Below are 7500 nucleotides of genomic sequence, written 5' to 3'. Positions count from 1 at the left end.
CTTAATTAATGAACGACAGTGGCTTTGAAATTATGGCTGGTGACTTTAATGTTGGGTCAGAGTATGATGACTACTTTAGTACATATTGAAGTTAAATATAGTTTGAAGATATTTGGAATCCAAGACTCAAAATGGCTCACTTGAAGCTTTAACCTTAACAAAACCAGCCAACCAACCAGTTAGTCACCTGATCTACTAATCAGGTATTCGTGGAAACCAAATAGATTTCATACTCACTGAGAAAGTGAATAGACAACAGGTTGGAAGCACTAAATCCTTCTCTGGGGAAAGATGCAACATTCAACATAGACTGGCTGACCAGTGACCTTAGAAAAAGAACTAGATGGATGACCAGTGACCTTAGAAAAAAACTAGATGGATGACCAGTGACCTTAGAAAAAAGAACTAGATGGATGACCAGTGACCTTAGAAAAAAGAACTAGATGGACTCAGAGACACAATGTGAAATAGGAAGGTATGGAAGCTGAATTATTCCTTTGAAAGACAACAGTTCAGAAATGTAGTAGTTGATGTGTATGGGGATGAGAAAGAAATAAAGATTTAAGACACAGAGGACAATGAGAGTTTCAAGGAGAAATCTACTGTAAATCATAGACCAAATCTATAAATGGAGCAAAGTCCTAACCAGGTGGAAAGTGATATAGAGGTGGAATAGTACTGAGACATAAAAGCTAAGTGACAGGCCTGGTAGGGTAAGAAAAAAGGGGGGAAATAAAGAACAACATCATTTAGAAGAGAAATCAGGTCTTTGGTAAACCTACCAAGAAACTGAGAGTAAGATCAGAGATGTGGGTGTTCTAGATTGTATCATGTCCTAATCAAAGCTTTACCGGAAAAAAAGTGTTCACAGAAAAGTGTATATAATTCACTTGTTGTCAATAATACAGTTTAGAAATATTACAAGAGGTTAGCAAATGAGAATACATGAAAACCAGAGGTTCAACTCCAAGTAGATCCAACAGAAGGACTAGCTGTTGAAGTTGACAACTATGCAGTCAAATTGTGATTAAAGATATTAAGGTAAGGAAAGTAACTGAATTGTCAGGGATATTACTGAGATGTTGAAAATATGAGGTGAAACAGGATAAGGATTAATAGTCACTTTCATATTCAATTTCATTTATCAGGAAGGTGATTTGGCTAAAATATTGGAGATTCAAGATGTCATTTTTGCTATGGAATAAGGAAGGACACCTGGTCCAGACATTACATTATTGTCAAAGAGTGGCTGCTCTGTATCGATGGAATTTGTTTGCTTCATATTTGAGTTAGTAGGGTCTGGATTCTCAGGTATTTGGAAATTGTTCAAAAGGATTTTTTTCCAGTGATGATAACCTGATAATATCGCAGTTATCCAGTTTAGTGATATCACTGGATTTTAAAAATAAGTCTGTGTGGTATGACGTCAGTGATTGGGGGAGGCTGACCGGAAGGGCGAGCTGACCGGAAGAGGAAGAAGGGCAGAGGGAGCCTCGATCGAAATTCGTGCCCTTTTCGAACGGGGTCGTGGTCGGGAGAAGACGTGCTAAGCGACGGTCTAGGTTTGGGAGAAGCAGCTGCTATTCCTAGTGTTCTTTGGGTCGGGGCAAGCTTCAAGGATTGGATACCGCAAGACAGACTCGCAGTCGATGAAAGGAAAACCGAGGAAAGGCGATTACATCTACTCGCACGCATACACCACAGTCTGACAACTCTTTGCTTTCATCAACACTTTATTTATGTAGATTGAAGCAAAGAGTTGTCAGACATATTTATGACAAAAAGGGTCTTCAGTATATCTGAAATGTGTACCTGAAATGAATAATATATGGCAAATTGAATGTAATGTAATTAATGATAATACATGTGTGTTTAGTTGTAATCCTCTATGCCTTCCCCAAGTCTTTGGAGGAAAGCGAAGAAGACTGATAAATTGTAATAAATGGTTAAAGAAAATGGAATAATTAGTGTGAGAGACAGTTAATATTGATGGTATGATGATCATGGGACAATGTTTCAGTTGTGTGTCAGACTTTTGTGTTAGTCTTTGCCAGTCTGGCGGAGCAACAAATAGGGTGATTGCTGGATGGAGGATCAGCTGCATCAGGGCATGACACAAATATGTTTCAGAACAGAGACATCCTTCTTCTGGCTGGGCATGACCCCAGCCATTATTGAAATGTGGGAACGCTGCTCAGCCTGCAATCGAATGGCACTCTCACAGTCAAGCGCTTGGTTTGTATGGACAGACTAGCTGAATAAACTCTTGAATAAATCTCATTGTCGCAGTTGACCACAAACATCTCTTGAAAGTATTTGGTGATTGCTGCCTGGACAGCATCCAGGACTCTCAATTGCACAAGCTGAAAGAAGAAAGCCCTATGGTATAACTTCAGCATCGTTTCTGTACCAAGCACTCACCATGCAGCAGCTGACACTGTCTCACACCACACTGTCGGACAGCCTACACCAACACGTTATTGCTTTCACTAACATTTTATTTATGTAGATTGAAGCAAAGAGCTGTCAGGCTTATTTATGACAAAAATAAGTATGCTCCAATCAGTGGCAAGGCAAGTTGGCCTGGTTTTGTCGAAGATCTCCACACCTCTTTGGATCTCGTTGATGATGATTGATTTGGATTCCTCAAAGAGCCTATTCAGCTGGTCTGTCCATACAAACCAAGTACCTGGTTTCAGGAATTCCCAGAATGGCAACATTCGTTCAGCAGAAGTAAACGCATAGGGGACTTGGTTGATCAGCCCAAACCAGCTGCAGATGTCAGTGATATTTGTAGGGGTGGAAAAGTCACAGATTGCCTTGAGATATCCGGTGCAGGGTCACACTGCAAATTCGACAGTAGTTTGGGCAAAGTTGAACTTAGTGGGATTCAGAATGATGCCGCTGAAACTGCAGATGTCAAGCCATTGGACTGCCCGAAAGAATGCTTCCTCAATGGTATTCAACCACATCTAAGTGTCGTCAATGCACTTCATTTTCTGGGAGGTGCTTGAGACAATTTTGTCGAACCGTCGGCTGTAGCCTCCCCTGAAGCGAAATATTCCTGTGGTGCAACGCAATAGCAGAAGCGGCCCCAGGGCATGATGAAGGTGGTTAGGGGGCAGTCCCTCTCATCAAGGGCAATTCTGCAGTAGCCACTCCAAACATCAAAGACAGTTTTTCAGGTGTGAGCCAGTATGGAGTGGGCTTGGTGGAACGAGGATTGAGTGTGATGCATCTTGTGGATTGTGTGTCAGTTGAGGGGCTGAAGATCAACAGTCCATCAAGGTTTTCCAGACTTCTTCCGGGTGACAGGTGTACCAAAGGAGACAAGCTCAATAATTCCAAGTTGAACGACATAGTCAAGACCTACTTTCACTTTCTCTTGCCAATGAATTGGGACTGGTATGGGCATATGGTGGGCAACTGGCTTAGCATTGGGGTCCACCATTAAGCGGATTGGTAGATCAGATATCCTGGGGAGTTGCTGATGTTCACAGACATTGAATGTGCTGGAGCTGTAGTATTCTAACAGCCACTTCTCCAGGCAACCACAGTTCTCCTCAGTGGCTGGGAAGAGTAGTGAAGTGGGAGGAGGGGATGGTATTTGTCGCAGGGAGCAGCCGCATACATTCTGAGTCTTTGTTGCAAGAGATGTTTCCAGCGGTATGCCAACATTCCCACAGCTTTCTCCAATCATGGGGGAGTGGGGAGGAATCATTCTGAGGGTGACACAGGCTTGCTTGGAGAGGAAAAGTTTGTCAATTGAAGGATTGATGTAGACGATTTGACAGGTCATGCACTTTGCAGAGGATGGGGCAGTCCCAGATATGCCTAGGATCAGGGCACTGATGATATCTATGGAGCTGCTGTTAGCAGCAGTCATTTTCATGTTGACCAGTATAAGGTGGTGCTAGTCCAGGTCCAGTTTGGATAGGAGACTTGCCCCAGCCAGGCATGACTGACATCTAGGGTCTGCCATAGCAGTGTGATGGATAGCTACAGTCAGTTGTGAAAAAAGAAGTGAGGAAACCCAATGTCTTCGCATCAGCTGGGTTGGCTTGGGTGAATGTAGTGATGAAGAGATGGGGGTCAGAAGGGCATTTCACCCAGGGATTGCAGAGTTCATTATACACATGGTGGTCAAAAATTATTGTCTGGGTGGAGGATTTGTCAGGGAGGTCAACCACAAAGCATATGCAGTTGAATATTGAAGATGTGCAGTCTTCTGTGTCAGCTGTGTTGGTTTGAGCCTGTCACTGGGGATGGTGTTGTTGGCTGCAGACACTCTCATAGTGGTGCAGGATGTCATACATAGTGTACTTGTGGTTGTAGGTGGGGCATTTCCTCATGCGTTCCTGTACATGACGTCTGTAGCCATGTTTTCCACAGTGACTGCAGGAGGTAGGGGCAGATGTATCACAGGGGTCACTGGATTTTTTGACCAGGTGGTACCACTCCTGGAGCCTATATGAGCTGAAGGCTGCAATGGTTGAGATGGTGCTGTGGCCCATGAGCCGGCTGGCTGAGCATTTTCCACTTTCTTTTGCTTCAACATACCTCAGGGCTTCTTTCAGGGTAATGTCTGCTTGGAGTCACTCAGGATATCAAGGTGGATCTCCTTGTCCTTCAACTCACATACGAGAGCATTGAGAACTATGACATCGCTGTAATAAATCATGGCATGGCAGGCCTTTGAGGGGCATTCCACCTTGAAGTTGCAGACACCTGCCTGCGCTTGAAGACACACATTGAAGGCCCTGATGGGTTCATCCCAGTCCTGGTGCATCTGTTGTAGCTGCACATGAGCAACCATAACATTTTCTTTGTGGACAGCCAGGGACTTAATGTGACTGAGGATTGTTCATTCATTGCTGGAGGCCAGCACACCAAACGTCCATGTGAGATGTTTTTGGAGGGTCTCATCGCAAGATTCAAGAAGCTGCAAGACAACATTGTTACCCGTAAGACAAGTGGCTTGTTTATAGCCTAACCATCTCTGCTCAAAGTAAGTCCACTCCTCCCTAGTTCCAGCTACAGAGATGACGGAGCAGTGGACCTTCTCAGGTGAGACTTTCACAGGGGTGGCCAGTTGCACAGCCGTCTGATGGGCAGTGGCGCTATGAAGATCGATGAGGCAGGCCAGTACCTCCACTAGAGTGTTTGCAGGTCAACTCGTGGCACAGTCGGGTGCAAGACAAGGTATGTTGGCCATGTTGACTCACTTTTTGTCATAAATAAGTCTGCTCTAGACATTACATTATTGTCAAAGAGTGGCTGCTCTGTATCGATAGAATTTGTTTGCCTCATATTTGAGTTAGTAGGTTCTGGATTCTCAGGTATTTGGAAATTGTTCAAAAGGATTTTTTTTCCAGTGATGATAACCTGATAATATCTCAGCTATCCAGTACAGTGATATCACTGGATGTTTTAATATCGGGACCTTTCAGTTTTAAGCATAGCTTGTAGACACATTGAAGTATGGTGTATATTCCATCCTGTAGGATTGTTTTATTAACCTATAGAAAGCACAACACACTGCATAGTTCCATACTGGGCAGTGATGATGACTTAGTAATCTTAAACACCATAAATTTTTATACCATAGATTAATTTAGAAAGGAATAGGAATAATCAAGCAGTTTCATTTAAACATTATTAGCACTAACTTAATGATACTTGGACATAGAGCTAGATTTATTCACAGGGACAAATACTACCCCTGCAGAAAACAATATGGGTACAGAATGTGTGTGTGTGTGTGTGTGTGTGTGTGTGTGTGTGTGTGTGTGTGTGTGCGCGCGTGTGCGTGTGTGTGTGTATGCATGCGCACTCACACACAAAAATTCTAACCAACCCACCCATACTTAAAATTCCTGAAGTTCTAATCAGTTAAGTCTCTAAGCCATTGCTAAGGATATTTTTAACAGAATCAAACTCTTCTACAATGGTCTGTATGCACAAAGTGATTATAGTAAAAGGCCAGTTTGCAAAGAACATCACTTATAAATCCCAGAAAAATTAGAAAGATGGTAACCTGGTTTAAATCAATTTTCAACATGTGTGGACATATACAGAACTAGAAACTTTCTATCTCTCATAAAACATTTCATACTGATATACAAATTTAAATAATCTCATTAATACCTACAATGTTAAGGTCAATCAGACGGGACTGAATGGAAATTACTATGATAACTTTCAAAAGTTGTTATTACCATCATCTACATTTATTCAGACAAAGGGCCAAGGAAAACTATAAATTAATGTCCCAGTTAGTCTGGAAAGTCAGGTACTTTGGATTTGTATGTACTCTATGTCAATGTTTATTAGTGAAGTATCATCAACAAATCTAAACCATTCTTCAAATAATTTCAAAACAGTAGATTATGCCTAACTGAAAAGTTGTAGATATTAAAACAGTTCGTGGTATTTAATGTTGATTCAAACTATTATCATATTATCACTGGAAAAAATTCCTTTTGGATATCTTCCAAATTCCTGATAATCTAAGGTCCACAAACTCAAATCCAAGTGAAAATGTTGAACTAATATTACTAAGTTGCTGTACTTTAACAAGGGTCATATGTCTTGGTTAGTAATAACAACAGTTTGAGTTTCCAGGCATATTTGACCCCATGATATGTCTGAACCAATAAAAATCAATCTAGCTAGTGCAGGTATTAAGATTCATACACAAAATAGTGCCTGATCAATCATGCATGTATTACATATCAATTGGTAGCCTGTACACTGCTGTCCTCCTGCTTCACATAATTCTCAAAGTCTTTTTATGTAGCCACTCCATATAATCTTTTTAAAGTAATGTCAGCTTAACAATGTGGACATTTTCTCAGTCAAACCAGCCTATAAAATCAAGGTGCTGTTACTATTATATGACGTGGAAACATGAACACTTCCTTTAGATTTCACTGTACCTTCCAGTCATTAGCACTACACACAAGTCTAGATCTCAGTTTCTCTTTGTTTGTCATTTCTCACTTTCTTTGTGGTAAACATCAAATTGGCTTTGATTCCCATTGTATTGATTCTGCTGTATGGTTGTTTTAGGGCCACAGTAACAATACTCAACACTTTATTATGCCACCATATGTTTGTGTATTTGTCACACATACACACACTCACACACATATCCTTTAAGTTCATTTACACGGAAACACTTTGAATATGCATACAAAAGCTCCTATTTTATAATGCCGGCTACAGCCTAATAATGCCAACTGGCAATATCAGTTTTTTGGGGTCGCTGTGCTGGTGGCACATTAGAAAACATTCGAGCAAGGTCGTTGCCAGTACCGCTGGACTGGCTCCTGTGCAGGTGGAATGTAAAAAACACCATTTTGAGTGTGGCCATTGCCAGTACCGCTTGACTGGCCCTCGTGCCGGTGGCACATAAAAGCACCCACTACACTCTTGGAGTGGTTGGCGTTAGGAAGGGCATCTAGCTGTAGAAACTCTGCCAGATCAGATTGGAGCCTG

General features: G+C 41.7%; 1 protein-coding gene across 4 annotated transcripts in view; it reads right to left on the bottom strand.

Moving 5' to 3' along the window:
* LOC106872787 (uncharacterized) overlaps window positions 1-7500 on the bottom strand; it is a 104956-nt gene that overhangs the window by 93566 nt on the left and 3890 nt on the right. The window lies entirely within an intron of this gene.

This window comes from Octopus bimaculoides, chromosome 8, assembly GCF_046866305.1.
Source record: "Octopus bimaculoides isolate indiv1 chromosome 8, ASM4686630v1, whole genome shotgun sequence".
Taxonomy (NCBI): Eukaryota; Metazoa; Mollusca; class Cephalopoda; order Octopoda; family Octopodidae; genus Octopus; species Octopus bimaculoides.
This window is presented reverse-complemented; position numbering and strand designations above follow the sequence as displayed.